Consider the following 15,214-nt stretch of genomic DNA (forward strand, 5'->3'; position numbering starts at 1 on the left):
ACCTCAGCTGATACAAAGGAACGCGCGTCTTTCAAAAGCTGAAGAATGGTTTCGGAGCGGAAAACTCATTATAATTTCATGACCACACAGCATGCAGGAGGGGAATCTATATTTCATGTTTTCTCTGTGGGAATAATACCTGTCCATCTGTGCGTCCGTGTGTGTGTGAGCGTTTAAAGGGTGTCAGTCAGTCCGTGTCGTGTGAAGGCGATAACTCAAACATATCAAACTAGATTGAGATGGAACTTGTTATGTAGATGTGACCAGACAACAGCAAGAATAAGTTAGACTATCAGTAATTTTCTTCTACGTCTTGTAGAGTTCTGACCCGTTTTAATTTTCACTGAGACTGGAGAACCTTGAACACTTGCTATCAACTTGTGTTACCGAAAGTTACATTCCTAATACATTTAGAATCCAGACAGCCATACTATCAGACCAATGTCGCGGCGGATCTCAGGGTCCTGCTGTGGTGTGAGACTGCCAACAATGGACTCTAGACCATAACAGATATGAATTATACCTGACTGTCATGTTAGTGGGACTCGTACAATCACCTCTCCTGTGTCATATTATGTATCGTATTCTGTATTAATTCAACATACTCTGATCAAGAATACAAAACAGTTTCAGAAAAAAAAAAAATAATGGTGTTTGCTGTGGTAGTCCAAATTAATATGCTGTCTTATTCTCTCCATGTTTTTAACCACAAATTTCGTCCTTAACGTCACAGGGTCTCTTATAAAGCGATATTTCGATACGGGTGTCACAAGGAGGGACGGTGTCACAGGTAGGGATGGTGTCATAAAGCCTCGTTGTGTCATGATCATATAGTGGCTGATGTGTCAGGAGTAATGATACGGTTTCAGCTGGACAGAATCGTGTTAACACATGAGTAGCTGTCTAGTGTTTTGTAAATCACACCTTAGAGGTTAATGGGGAGTCTAAAGTGTACTGTACTGACACCAGACAAGGTCCCAGGGGCTATTACACCACTGTCAGAGGCCATTAAGAGTGTATTGACATTAGCCAAGGTCCCAGGGCTATCAGATGACTGTCAAGGGGGATCGAGAGTGCAGGCAGGTGTCGGTAGGAGGAAGCACGTCATCACCAGAAGCTATTCAACACCACCAGCATTATTAAGATCCTGTTGGGATTCATAAGGTGGTGTTGTGTACGAGAGAGAGTAGTTTATTCTATCTTTCGCTTTTTGCTCCTCTATTCCATTCACCTTTTCTCTGTTTATCTTTATTTGATTTATCTCTATTCCTTCTGTATAATTTCCCTCTTATTTTCATTTTTTCTCTCGCTTTATCAGTCAATGTCTTTTGTCTTACATAAACCAGATAAATAAATAAATCGTATAAGTATATATAAAGTCATTACTAAACCATAAACAAATAAACCATACAACAAATGCGTGACTAACAAGGTAAGCCACAGTCGGTTCTCTGGTTCATTAAACAGCCCCGCCATTATTGACCATCAGCGGCGTTTATAAATGTACTAACTGTACTGGGAACGGCAGGAAGATGAACAATGAGCGATAAATATGAATGAACAATAACCAAAGAATAAAAAAAATATATCTAGCGTATGGTGATTAAGACTATTCAGTTAAACCTGATGCCTTTGTAAAACTAATTTAGCGTTTTTATCAATGGAGTCTGATCCCTGTGTTACCAGACGTATACAAACCCGCCTCCATGGTGTGACATAATGAACGATACGGAACATTTTTTATCGCATTATTCCGTTAGAAATATTAAAAAATAGCGGATTGTTCTCTCTAATATTAATGTTATGAAAAAAATTAAGTCATAAAATATTTCTCACTTCCAAACACGAGGTGAAGAAGGTAACTGAACGCCGCCAGAACGTTTAGCTGTCTGGGTGCCTCATTATTCATCTCCTCTGCGTACACCGTTATATCTCTCGCCTCGTTATCTCCTACAAATCTCTCTGCTTCTCTCCCACAAGTCTCTCTCTCTCTATCTCACTTGATCTCTCTGTCAACACTCAAGCCGCCTTACCCGCACCCTTCTCCCCCTTTGTCTCTGTCTCCCCTATCTCTCCATCTACGTGTTTCTCTCTCTCTCTCCTTTAACGTCTCTCTCTTCGTCACGTCTTTATCACCTCATCGCTTCTTGTTTAATTCCTTGTTCATCTTTATCTGACTCACCGGTGTGTAATCAAAGCACCCCCCCCCTTCCCCTCCTCACCCCCCCCTTCCTCCTCCCACCCCCTTCCCTCCTCACCCCCCTCCTTCCCCTCCTCACCCCCCCCCCTCCCGTGATTGTTGCCACCACGCGTTCCGTTTTCTTTCGTATCTTCTATTTTCAAATTATTGACACCGTTTTCTGTTTATGGGTGTTTTTGGTTAGGTTAGGTTAGGTCAAGGTACGCTAGATTAGATTAGGTTAGGTTGTCTCAGGTTAGATCAGGTCAAATTACATAAGTGTTAGGTTAGGTTATTCTTGGCCCCAGAAATGTGAAATGAAATAAATATTCTCAACCGTCCAGTATTACCCTCACACAAAGTCTTGCTTCTCGTGTTCCGATCCGGTTCAGAGTTCTAATTAAGACCACACCTTCACACCGCTGCCTCAGGTGTTCAGCCGCGCGAGTCATACCTGAGGGGCCACACCTGTTCCGGTCACGAGAGATATTTGCTTCTAAACCACACCTGTGTACACCGGACCATCCACACACACACACACACACACACACACACACACACCATCATGCAAATCCAACACTACAAGCTGACCGCCACACGTTGTCATAATGCCCTTCCCTCCCAGGTCTCTCCGGCAGGTGTAGCAGGACACACCTGTAAGCCTCGGGTGTTGACTGGTATGTGAGGTGACCACAAGTTTCCTGAGGCAATTATGTGTAAAATTGTTGTTAGTTATGGTAGAATCTCTCTCTCTCTCTCTCTCTCTCTCAAAGATAAACAAAACTCCCAACCAATCAAAAACCCTGTAGTAAGTAACCCATGATTGGTAGACAGATTATAATACCTCAACTTTTTCTGTGACGACTATACGGTAATGGTGTCGGTAAGTTAGGGGTGGTGGTGGTGGTGGTGGTATTTGTGGTCGTGTGTATAAATTAAGTGGTATTTGTGGTCGTGTTTTAGCTACATCACGACCCGGTTTTAATGTGTGGTCGTAAAAGGGTAAATGACATAGAGTAAAATTTCCCTCAAGACATCAAACACTCTTCACCTACCTGTGTAATTAATGACCCTTGTAGTGGAGATAACACAGGTATGTCTAGGTAATGAAAATTCAACTGAGGTAAGAAGACAAAACACCACTGGCACCTTTGTAAGTAAGAGGTGGACGCTTTGTAATCAAGCTTTGTAAACAAACTCGGGATGACGTAACAATACCCAACAAGCTCTGTAAAAAACCAAAGCTGTTACGTAAGATCAACGGTATATAAATGGAAGAGGAAGGGAGAACGGAAGGGGGAGGGAGGATATAAGGGGGAAGGGAGAACGGAAGGGGGGTAGGAAAGGGAAAAAAAACGACGAAGAGTAGCCAAGGGTGGGTTGAGGTGGCCAAGGGTGAATATGGGTGACCAAGGGTGTTCCAGGGAGGGTAAAGTGGGCCAGGACTCGGCTACGTTTCGAGTGACTGGAGAGTGAACCAGAGTAATGCAGTTTCATCTTGACGAAGGTGTAGGGGCGGTTGGAGTATTCTAGGAGGGTAGAGGAGGGAGGGAGGGAGGGTAGAGCGGGCCAGGAGGGAGGAAGGTTGAGGGATAGTAGGGATGGGAGGAGGGAGGATAGAGGGCTAGGGGGGAGGAGGAAGGAAGGTTAAGGAGGTGAGGGGGGAGAAGGAAGGTTTGAGGGGTGATGGGGAGGGAGGGTGAGGGGGAGGGAGGGTAGAGTGGGCTAGGGGGACAAGGGGGAGAAGGAAGGTTACGAGGGTGATGGGGGAGGGAGGGGTGAGGGGGGAGGGAGGGTAGAGTGGGCTAGGAGGGAGAGAGGGGTGACGGGGGGGGAGGGAGGGTAGAGTGGGCCGGGTAACAGGTTTGGGGGAGTGAACCAGAGAGGGCAGTGACCCCAGGAGGCGGTGTGTGTGTTGGTCGTCAACAACAGCAGCAGCAACAGAGGCGTCAGTGTTCGAGTATGTGTCCTTGTGAGGTCGTCTTCCCTATACCCTACACTCCTCCTCCTCTTCTTCCTCAGCTTTCATCTCTTCCTCTTCTATCCCTATTATATGTCTATTTCCTTTTCCTCAGCATTTTCCTTCTCCTAATTCTATCTTTTTTCCTCTTACTGACCATCCTCTTCTTTCTTTTCTTCTCCTCTCCTTATTTCACCGACTCCTCGTTAATACCATCTATTTTCCTCTTAATCCGCATTCATCCCACTCGTTCTCGTAAAGGCATCTGTTTACATCCACTGAGCTTGGTTCAAGAACGCCCCCTCAACCACAACAACACTCGTCAACACACCACAAGCCTTCTAATGATCACACCACACACACACCTAACATATTACCCCAAGATAAAAAAATAAATAAATAATAAAAGAAAAACAGAAAAAGACAAAGATAAAACAAGAGAAAAAACAAAAGAAAAAAACAATACTTCTTTCATCAGATACAAATCGTTAGAAAAATAATACGAATCTAAGTTATGTCGAGAAAAAACAAAAGAATGGGGCTTCAATCGTTTTTGTTTATGATTTTATGATAGATTTTGTTATGGTGGTGGTGGTGGTGGTGGTGGTGCAGGAGGAGGACAAGGAGGAGTAAGAGAAGGAGGGAGGGCGGTGTCTGGCCTGAGTATGTCTCGTGTGTTCGGAGATAAAATTGCACCGGATATCAAGTTTTTGCTCTCCAAGTATACTGGAATGTGGTGGTGGTGGTGGTGGTGGTAGTAGTAGTAGTAGTGGTTTCGGTGGTGGTGGTGGTAGTAGTAGTAGTAGTAGTGGTTTTGGTGGTGGTGGTGATGGTAGTAACTGGCTCAGGTCTGCATTGCTTTGCCTCAGGGGAACGAGATCTTCGGCCCCAAAGCCAACAACAACAGTCACAGATATTGACTATGAGGCAACAGTCACTGAATGCCGCATAGATCTGTGGCTCAACTAACTCAACACAGCCAGGGTAGCTACTTTTGTATTAGGATATTTAATATTAAGGCAATAAAATGGCGGCGAAGGTGTGGCTATTTGGGGGAGGCTGGAGGCCACGTTTGAAAAAAAAAGTAGTACTAGTAGTAGTAGTGGTACAGGGTGGAGGGTACAGCGGGGTAAGGCTGCACTAACTGACTTTACGTCGCTACGGGCAAAACGACTCTACCTGACCACTTGCTCCTTCACCCTCTCCCCACCTCCCTCCTCCTCTTCCATCTATTGGTTCTCCTCCTACTGCGCCTCTTCTTCCTACTGTATAGCACAAAAGATGATGATGTTTCATTAAATACTGACATCACACTAGCTGGTGACGTCACGGATGAGCATGACGCCTTAAGAATTGGTGACATAACGAAGGATTACAACAAAGTGGACGTAACAAAAGAAGCTGCTAACGTCATGAGATATTGTGACGTAACGCTGGTTGGCGACAAAAAATATTTTGCTTGACATGACAGCTGACTCATGATAACCCTGGCAACAAGTGCAGAGAGAGAGAGAGAACATAAGAACATAAGAATGGAGGAAACTGCAGTGGGCCTATTGACCCATACTGGGCAGTCTCGTTTATAACCAACCCCTATTGCTCATATATCCATCCAACCTATGTTTGAAGCTATCCAGCGTATTCAAGTTAATGATGATATTTGGTAACTTGTTCCATTCATCCACTACTCTGTTTCCAAACCAGTGTTTACCTATTTCACGCCGAAATCTAAATTTGTCTAATTTAAAACCATTGTTACGAGTTCGCTCCTGGTTGGATAGTTTGAGTACCTTTGTAATGTCCCCTTTGTTTAACCCTGACTTCCATTGATACACCTCTATCATGTCGCCCCTCGCTCTACGTCTCTCGAGGGAGTGCAAATTAAGATGCTTTAACCTGTCTCTATACTCAAGGTTCCTAATGCCAGGGATTAGTCTTGTCATTCTCCTCTGGATTCTTTCCAATGATTCTATATCCATTCTGTAATACGGTGACCAGAACTGAACTGTGTACTCCAGGTGAGGTCTAGAGAGAGTTAATGTCGATGACCTCAAACAACAACAATAATAATAATATAAATAATAATAATAATAATGTCACAGATTACCACTAAAGTTTACACTGATAATTTCAACCAAATATATTACAACAGCACTTAATCTATTGTGCACTAATGAAGCCTACACACGCAATTTCCTCGCCATTACTGCGAAAATAAAGATAATTGTAGTGTTAACTTGTTGATGGTAATGGGGCTCTGATATTTCACACCTGTTTGCAATTAGAGATATTAATAATGGCAGTGTGAAATTGTTTTATTGGAGATAATTAAAATACAACTCGAGGTAATGGGAGCCAAATTGTCTTAGATCAGTTACCCCCTGAACCAAGGAAAATGGTTTTTCTTAACGAAGGGAAGACTTAAATATTTTTTTTAAGTTCAACCCAATCAAATCTAACACATATCAATTTAAATGTATTATCTACGTATTTATTTAACAGCTTTCCTTCAAGATTATTTATCCTCTTTTATCTGTAATTTACGTATATACTATTTTCACCCCAGATAAATCTATAAATATGTACAGGATATATATATATATTAAATAGAGTTTGATATAATCTCTTAATAAAAATGGAAAGATGAGCGTCAGTAGAGGTCAAACACTAAGGTGAACACGAACCTTATATGGTGTGCGGCCAGCAGTCAGCAGCAACCACCAGCACACCACACTACACCACACCCCCACCACCACACCATACTCTCCTCACTACGCCCATCCACGCCACACCTAAAATAACTCAACATGGCAAAACCCAATCTAACCTAACCTAACTCACCCTAATCTAAACTAACCTAACCTAACTAACTTATTCGCTTGGCGTGAAAGAATTAAAGGGGCTTGCAGTGGGTGGCGGTGAGGAAATTGCAGTGGATAGCTTGTCTGGGGGGTAGACTAGGAGGGGCAAAGAGGAGGGAGGGGGAAAGAGGGGGAGAAGGAAGTTGGAATACAGGTTCAAGTTCAGGGTCAGCAGAACTCGGGTCCTCCTCAGCCACTCCCTGACAGAGTTATTCATAACAGGTCATTTTTCCCCAAACAGATTTTCCCTTAAGAGTTTTTTTTTTCCATTTAAGAGTTCTTTTTTCCTTTAAGACAGATGTTTTCCTTAATCCTTTAGAGGGCAGTATCTCTTGGGTAATTTATTCTGGTTACTGCCGGACGACAAGTGAGGGGAGGTCCTGCCCGCTAAAGAGTTAAGACAATTTCCTCCAGACGAACATCTGCCATTTCCAATCTCTCCTCCTCTATCTCCTCTCTTCCTTTCCACTTCCCTCCTCCTCCCCTTCACCTCTGTTCCTACTCTTCCTCATCCCCTCTACTTCTTTTCTACCTTTCCCTTCTACCCCTCCTCCTCCTCCTCCTCCTCCTCCTCAACTAGCCTCATGCATGCAGTAATTAGCAGGCCTCACAACACAGGCGGCGAGGAACTCCATGTATACATTAGTCGTGACCCTTAACGCTGTCACCTCCCACAAGAGTAAGCATTAGCCAACATGACCACACACGTCCTACTGTACTTTGTTTACACACACACACACACGGCAAGTCAGCTGTTCTCTTGTTTTAAATCTTATGTAACGATGATTTAGTTACCTGTGGCTGACGTGAATGATCTCAGGTACAGTGCTGAAGGGAATATTAAGTGGTGATTGTTATGGTCAGTGTACGTCTGTGGCGACTCTCAAGTACTCGAGGCACGAACCCAATTTAACCTAACTTAACCCTTGTTTAACCTATTCCTAGCCTTACCTGTGTCTTATCAAACCTTTATCAATTTAACCTAACCTATTCTAACTTAACCTAACCTAACCTAACCTAACCTAACCTAATCATATCTATGGTAACCTAACTACCCCAAGTTAACCCAGTATAAGTTATTCCAAACATAATCAGTCTCTAATCTAACCAACCTTAACCTAATCTAACCTTCCTTCACCAAACCTAAGTTGTACCTAACCTAACTTAACCTAATTTAACCTTAACACAGGTAAATCATAACTTAAACCTGTCCCAAATCTAATCAAACGTGTCCTACCTCCGGCAGCCCATGAGTAACTTCTAAAAACCTTATGAGTGATACCTGAAAACCTCATGAGTGACGCCTCAGTAACCCCTTGAGTGACACCTCTAAATGAAGTCACGACACTTCCTGGATGGTGATTCTGAGTGACGTCCTAATATCTATGAGTGACGTACCAACTTACTTCTTGAGTAACCCCTTTGAGTGACGCCAACAACAATCCCCGAGTGATTCCCTAGATGCATGAGTGACCACCACCAGCAGACCAATAGGAGATGGGGGGGGGGGGGTGATGGTGGGTGACGACGGTCAGCGGTCACTCACAGTAACTGGGGTCGTGGTTGAATGTTAACATTCATCATTTTTATACTAATATTCTCTCTCTCCTCCTTCCCCTCCTCTTCTCCTCTCTCTCTTCCCTCCTCCTTCTCCTCATTTATCCTCCCATCATCTTCATGGAGGTATTGGCTGGGCGTGGAGGTTGACTAACGGACGATGACAACAACACTGTACGGTACATCTCGGGGGTATGGTTAATGAGACAACCTCACCACCATGTACGGTACACCTCGTCATTGAACAAGAGACAAATACACCACAAACAAATTTATTTACCCTATTGTTTATAAGGAACGACTTAGAGGGGGGGGGGGAGGGTGTACTATTCGTCTCACACCTGTAGTAACACCTGCTTCGGATAATATATGACTCCCTTAAACATGTGTATCTGCCTATTACAATACCTGCTGCAACTAATACCTTACACACAACCCATGTTCTTTCATCTTTACAACATCTGCCATCTACAGTACCTTCTCCAGGCTTAACATCACTAAACACCTGTCCAAAACCCTTCTCCCTAATAACACATGGCGTCATTACAATACCTACCTTTAAGTACTACATTACCATAACATCTGGCCCTTTAACCTCTTCGTCGTGTGCTGTGAGATAAACATCCGCTTTAATACCTGTTCTAACATCTGCCTCAAGCTCTACACATACCAGCTCATTAAAACATCTGACTCCTGAAATTACGTCTCCTACACACTCATTAATATCTGTAATTTAAACATATGCAGTTATCCCCATTCAATTACCCATCTAACTACCCCCCCACCCTACCCATGGCCATTGTAGTGTCATTAACAGCCATTACCAATTCCATAACAAACCATTACAATAACCATAACATACGTCCCTTTACCACGAGCTTTTTTTTAATAGCACTGATTACATTCCCACCTTTATGGCTCCTTCAGTGACGCCTACAGGAGGGTTACACGGTCCTACAACCACTACAACACCCCCCCCGACAGTTCTACACCCTCTAAAACATTATAACATGATCCTCCTAGACTCGCTACAACACCCTACAACGCACCTCCAGTTGGGTTGGAGATTTCAATGACACGTTAAGTAGTGATCCGAAACTTGGAAGGAATGGCTAGAGTATTTTCTTGGCCACAACAACAACAGCTACCTAGGACAGTGAAGAGTACCACTATTCTACTACTATCATTATTACTTCCTCGACTAATAATAATACTATTCATTCTTTGACTTTCATTACGATTGTAGTAATAATAGTAATAGTAAAAAGGTAAAAATGATTAGTAAATGTAGCGGTAGAAGAGACTGAAAGTAGTAGTAGTAGCGATAATAGAAATAGTAGCACAAGTAGTAATAATAGTAGTAATAATAGCACAAATACTCATAGTAATAGCAACACTTGTAGTCTTCCCAGCACCAACACAACATCAAGTCATTTGCTCTCTCTTAGGACACATTATATCGCTAGGATGAACCCGTGTCTCTCTCAGGTGTGTGTGTGTTTCAAATGTAGAGCTCACCCACCAATCTCTCTCTCTCTCTCTCTCTCTCTCTCTCTCTCTCTCTCTCTCTCTCTCAGGTAGTCTGGCCTCCACGACGGCCTCTATGGGTGGGGGTGGGGTGGGGGAGGGGTGCTGACAGTGGCGTAACAGGTGATGTAAGGAAGACACTAAGAGGTCACTAACTCGTCCTACCGCCGTTGAAACCAGGGCATTCCTCCCCAACACACACACACACACACACACACACACACACACACACACATAAATTTCACAAACGTGCATCTCTTTCTCACAATGGTTCGTCTCTACAGGTTCTAATTTACACACAAAAAACTTATTCGTTATTAAACTGGCTCCTTAAACAGCCAAGGATTTTGGTTTATTTACTTAAAATATAGTTAGACGTTGGGGCGGGATTATTATTTATTATTTTTTTTTTTTTTTTTTTTTTTTTTTAGGGTGGAAGGACATGTGGGTACCGTGTGTGGGTGTTGCGTGTGGGTGCCGTCTGTGTGGGTGTTACGTGTGGCCATGTGGGTACCGTCTGTGGGTGTTACGTGTGACCATGTGGGTGCCGTCTGTGGGTGTGCGTGTGGCCATGTGGGTACCGTGTGTGGTGTTACGTGTGACCATGTGGGTGCCGTCTGTGGGTGTTACGTGTGGCCATGTGGGTACGTCTGTGGGTGTTACGTGTGGCCATGTGGGTGCCGTCTGTGGGTGTTACGTGTGGCCATGTGGGTGCCGTCTGTGGGTGTTACGTGTGGCCATGTGGGTGCCGTCTGTGGGTGTTACGTGTGGCCATGTGGGTACCGTCTGTGGGTGTTACGTGTGGCCATGTGGGTACCGTCTGTGGATGTGGCCATGTGGGTGCCGTCTGTGGGTGTTACGTGTGGCCATGTGGGTGCCGTCTGTGGGTGTTACGTGTGGCCATGTGGGTACCATGTGTGGGTGTTACGTGTGACCATGTGGGTACCGTGTGTGGGTGTTACGATGTGGCCATGTGTGACCATGTGCCGTCTGTGGGTGTTGCGTGTGGCCATGTGGGTGCCGTCTGTGGGTGTTACGTGTGGCCATGTGGGTGCCGTCTGTGGGTGTTACGTGTGGCCATGTACTGTGTGTATGTGGGTACCGTCCGTGCCATGTGGGTACCATCTGTGGGTGTTACGGCCATGTGGGTGCCGTCTGTGGGTGTTACGTGTGTGGTGCCGTCTGTGGGTGTTACGTGTGGCCACAACCGTCTGTGGGTGTTACGTGGGCCATGTGGGTACCGTCTGTGGGTGTTACGTGTGGCCATGTGGGTACCGTCTGTGGGTGTTACGTGTGTGCCATGTGGGCCATGTGGGTGCCGTCTGTGGGTGTTACGTGTGGCCATGTGGGTACCGTCTGTGGGTGTTACGTGTGGCCATGTGGGTGCCGTCTGTGGGTACGATGTGGCCATGTGGGTACCGTCTGTGGGTGTTACGATGGGCCATGTGGGTACCGTCTGTGGGTGTTACGTGTGCGTGGGTACCGTCTGTGGGTGTTACGTGTGACCGGTGGGTGCCGTCTGTGGGTGTTACGTGTGGCCATGTGGGTGCCGTCTGTGGGTGTTACGTGTGGCCATGTGGGTGCCGTCTGTGGGTGTTACGTGTGGCCCATAATGGTGAGGTTATTCACTTGTTGTTTTTCGTATAGGTTGAACTGACATACTTAAGGTGCGTCCCCGTCTCTCCTCCCCCTCCCACTACTACCCAGCCACCAGCGTGCATCTCTCCCTCCCTTACACACACACACACGCACACACACACACACACACCACACACACACACACACAGGTAATTCTGGTTTTATTGGTACGGACGACTTTTTCTTTTTGTGATTCTCGTTTTTTTTGATGTTATGAACAGCTTGTGAGGACAGATTTAGAATTTAATAAAACTTGTATATTTAGCTTATTAACCCCGGATTAAGTACCAAACGCTGTAAAATTATTTCAATCTTTTGACACTGGAGAGAGAGAGCATGACAATTCAACTCAATCTAACTTCAACTTTAGCTGTCAATATCTTTAAAGGGGATTCTAGTGACGTAATATTAAAGCTATACAAATAAATTCAAGCTATCTAATCCCCAAGAGGGTTCTATTAGCTTAGATTACCTCCACTTGTTTTTTTTTCACTTATGTTACGAGAGATTCTACAAAATTTTAGCTGAGGTAAGATGGTAAATAGGTGGACCTTAGCTTCGTTCAGCTGTACTTGGAAAGATAATAATTCCTGAAACGCGAAAGCTATACATTAGACAGGTCAGGAAAGGCGATAAATTGAAGTGACTAAACGTAACTAATGGAAAGAATAATTTGACTTGAGATAAAAAATAAAAGTGGAAATATATTTGTTTATAATACTCCCTGTCTGTCCACACACACACACACACACACACACACACAGAGTCCGTACCTTGAACTCAGCGCGCCAAGTCCACCTGTCACACCTAAAGATTGAGGCCAACAGCCGAGGGACTTTGGGCTTACGAGTGCATTATTTTAAAGTGTATGTTTTGTCTCGTCTTGGACTTGAGTATTATTTCTGGACTTTTGTTTTTACAGTTGGAATTTTGTCTTGGACTTTTGGACTTGTTGGTATGGAAGTAATTTTGTAATTGAGTGTATCATTTTTGGACTTGCGACGTGTATTGTTCAGAATTATTTGGACTTTGTTGGGTAAATTTTCTCTCGTCTCTGTTATTAAGACAAGGGGTGGGAGGGGTGGGAGGGGTGGGAGGGGTGGGGGGGTGAGAGGGAGAGGGGGTGAGGGAGTCATCCAATATTACTTAACACACTCTTCCTCCCTCCCCCCCCTCCTAAAAACTCCATCTACCCCCCTCCCTCCCTTCCCCCTCCCTCCCTCCCTTCCCCCTTTGTTATATCCCCTGACACAAGGAATTAAAGGGTAATATTTTAATGGACCAGTGGATAATTAATACACCTTTGTAATCTATAACCTTTGCAATTCGTGAAAGATAACATAGTGGTTTTATATATGAGTGGTAGAGGGGCCTTTGTAAAAATTCATATGATATGTATCGTTGTAAAAATCGTAAATGAGCTTATGTAAATGTTATTCATCTTAAATACCCTTATAGCGTTGTAAATGTTGTAAATGGAGATATTAGGGACCAGGAGCTGTAAATCATGTATACATAAACAGGAATGAACCTTTGTAAAACACTAGCAAAGAGAAGAGTGAAGATATAGAATCATTACGTGTAAAAAATGAAAATAATGCAAATGAAAGCAGAGGCGATTATCAAGTGTAAATACAGACCTAGTACCATTGTAAAAGAGAGTAAACGAGATTTTCCTTTGTAAATTGAGCAAAATAGACATATTATAAAACAGTAGGAGCTATTTTCAGTTGTAAATTGTGTAGAATACAAATATAGCAAATCGTGTAAATGTAGTACGCGAAGCAAGCAGGCTGGTCCATTCATAGAGTGTGTGTGTGTGTGTGTGTGTTGGTCGTGCGGTCGGAGAAGGCCAGTGTAACCTTGAACTTGAAATTTCTAGCGGCAAACTTCACCCAGCTTCTCTCTCTCTCTCTCTCTCTCTCTATCTATCGTGTTTTCCTCTCTCCATTTATTATCTCTATCTCCGTCTACCAATCTCTCTCTCTCTCTCTCTCTCTCTCTCTCTCTCTCTCTCTCTCTCTCTCCAGTTTTCTCCATTCATTATCTCTCTATCCTCATCACCCCACAGTACATAAACTGACTAGCCCTAAATACGATAAGGTCCTCTTACCCCTTGAACTCCCTAAAGACAGTCGCCCTAGTATCCTTTTAACGAGTCCTACCCAATGTTCACTATAAGGGGATTAGATCCTATCCAATATACAATATAAAGGGTTTGATCCTATACCAGTGTCATCCAGGAGGGAGGGGGGTTAAAATAAGGTCCTTCGAAAATCCTATTAGAGATAACAGCTTCAAGGACGTCCCCTCTATATAGGTCCTATCAAATTCCTACGTAAACCGCTGAGGATACCAGCCTTGTGGAACCCCTGGCGCTAACCGGAAGCATTATAGACCGATATAGACGGAGGGACGAAGGGTAAACAGTCATAAACCACCATATTCTCTCCTACGATACAAGACGGCCACCCTCCCTGTTATCTCCATCTGTTTATAAACGGGAACAACGGTAACCCCCTTCGTAATATATACACATACATAGTGTTTTAACGAATTGAATTTCTCTCCTGTTTAGTATTCAGAATCGACCGTCAATTTACTGTTTGTTGATCCCATCTGTTTAACGGGACCCAACAAATAACTGTGGTACCGTTTAGTTATTTAAGATATATGTTTTACACAGATTTTTATTGCTCTTAAATACTAGTTAGTTTTAATAATTCTAATTCTTAAAAACAATGGTAAAAAATATACATACGACCCAGGGCTCAGGTTAACAGTTGCTGCACGAGTAACTAGCCCGGCGAGTACTGCTGCAGAAGGCGTAACATTAAAAAGGTGAGAGAAAGGGGGAACAACTGCTGCAGAAGGAAGAGAGTATCAGTAGGGGGGGACTCACCTCAAGTGCTGTGATCTAAGAGCCAACACACAAAGGTTGAAGCTCCAACTATCTCAGCAGGGAACACGAAGACGCAGGCGACGACGCTGTTGACGTGCGTCGGAGGTGAGGCGCGGACACTGACTGACCCTGGGCGGTAGCGACCCTCCCAACCTCATCTCTCCCTTAAAACGGGGCTCTCCTAGGACCCCTTGCCCCAGCCCCGCTGTGCCCCGCCTCGCCATACCCCGCCCCGTGTACATCTCCACTACCCTCCTTATCTCTCCATTTTATCAATATCCCTCACTTATATAACTAAAACCACCAAAATCACTTTACAATCTTACCCTTAAATCATATATTAAATTTTTTATTTATTTAAATACTTAAAATAAAATATCACAAACTATGTTAACAGGATCGCGGGGAAACTGTCTCAGCGTCGACCAATCACGTTACGGAGGGGAGGCTTGGGATGTAGTTCCACCAATCACATCCACGGGACCCCAGTCCACGAAGCCCCCTCAGCCAATCACAGCAGACCAATTCATGACTCCAACACACATGACTCCTATAATGGGATATATATAACGTGAATTATTCTTCTTTCT

General features: G+C 44.1%; 1 protein-coding gene across 4 annotated transcripts in view; it reads right to left on the reverse strand.

Annotated features, from left to right (window-relative positions):
• The window catches only part of LOC121871198 (probable chitinase 10), a 95,207-nt gene extending 80,461 nt beyond the window's left edge, over positions 1-14,746 (reverse strand). For all 4 annotated transcript variants that reach the window (XM_042373376.1, XM_042373375.1, XM_042373377.1 and 1 more), the window contains exon 1: positions 14,625-14,746. The gene's annotated coding sequence lies outside the window, so the exon portion shown is untranslated. The remainder of the gene's footprint in view (positions 1-14,624) is intronic.
• Between the last annotated feature and the right edge of the window lie 468 nt (positions 14,747-15,214).

The sequence above is a fragment of the Homarus americanus genome, unplaced genomic scaffold, assembly GCF_018991925.1.
Source record: "Homarus americanus isolate GMGI-L3 unplaced genomic scaffold, GMGI_Hamer_2.0 scaffold40565, whole genome shotgun sequence".
Lineage (NCBI taxonomy): Eukaryota > Metazoa > Arthropoda > Malacostraca > Decapoda > Nephropidae > Homarus > Homarus americanus.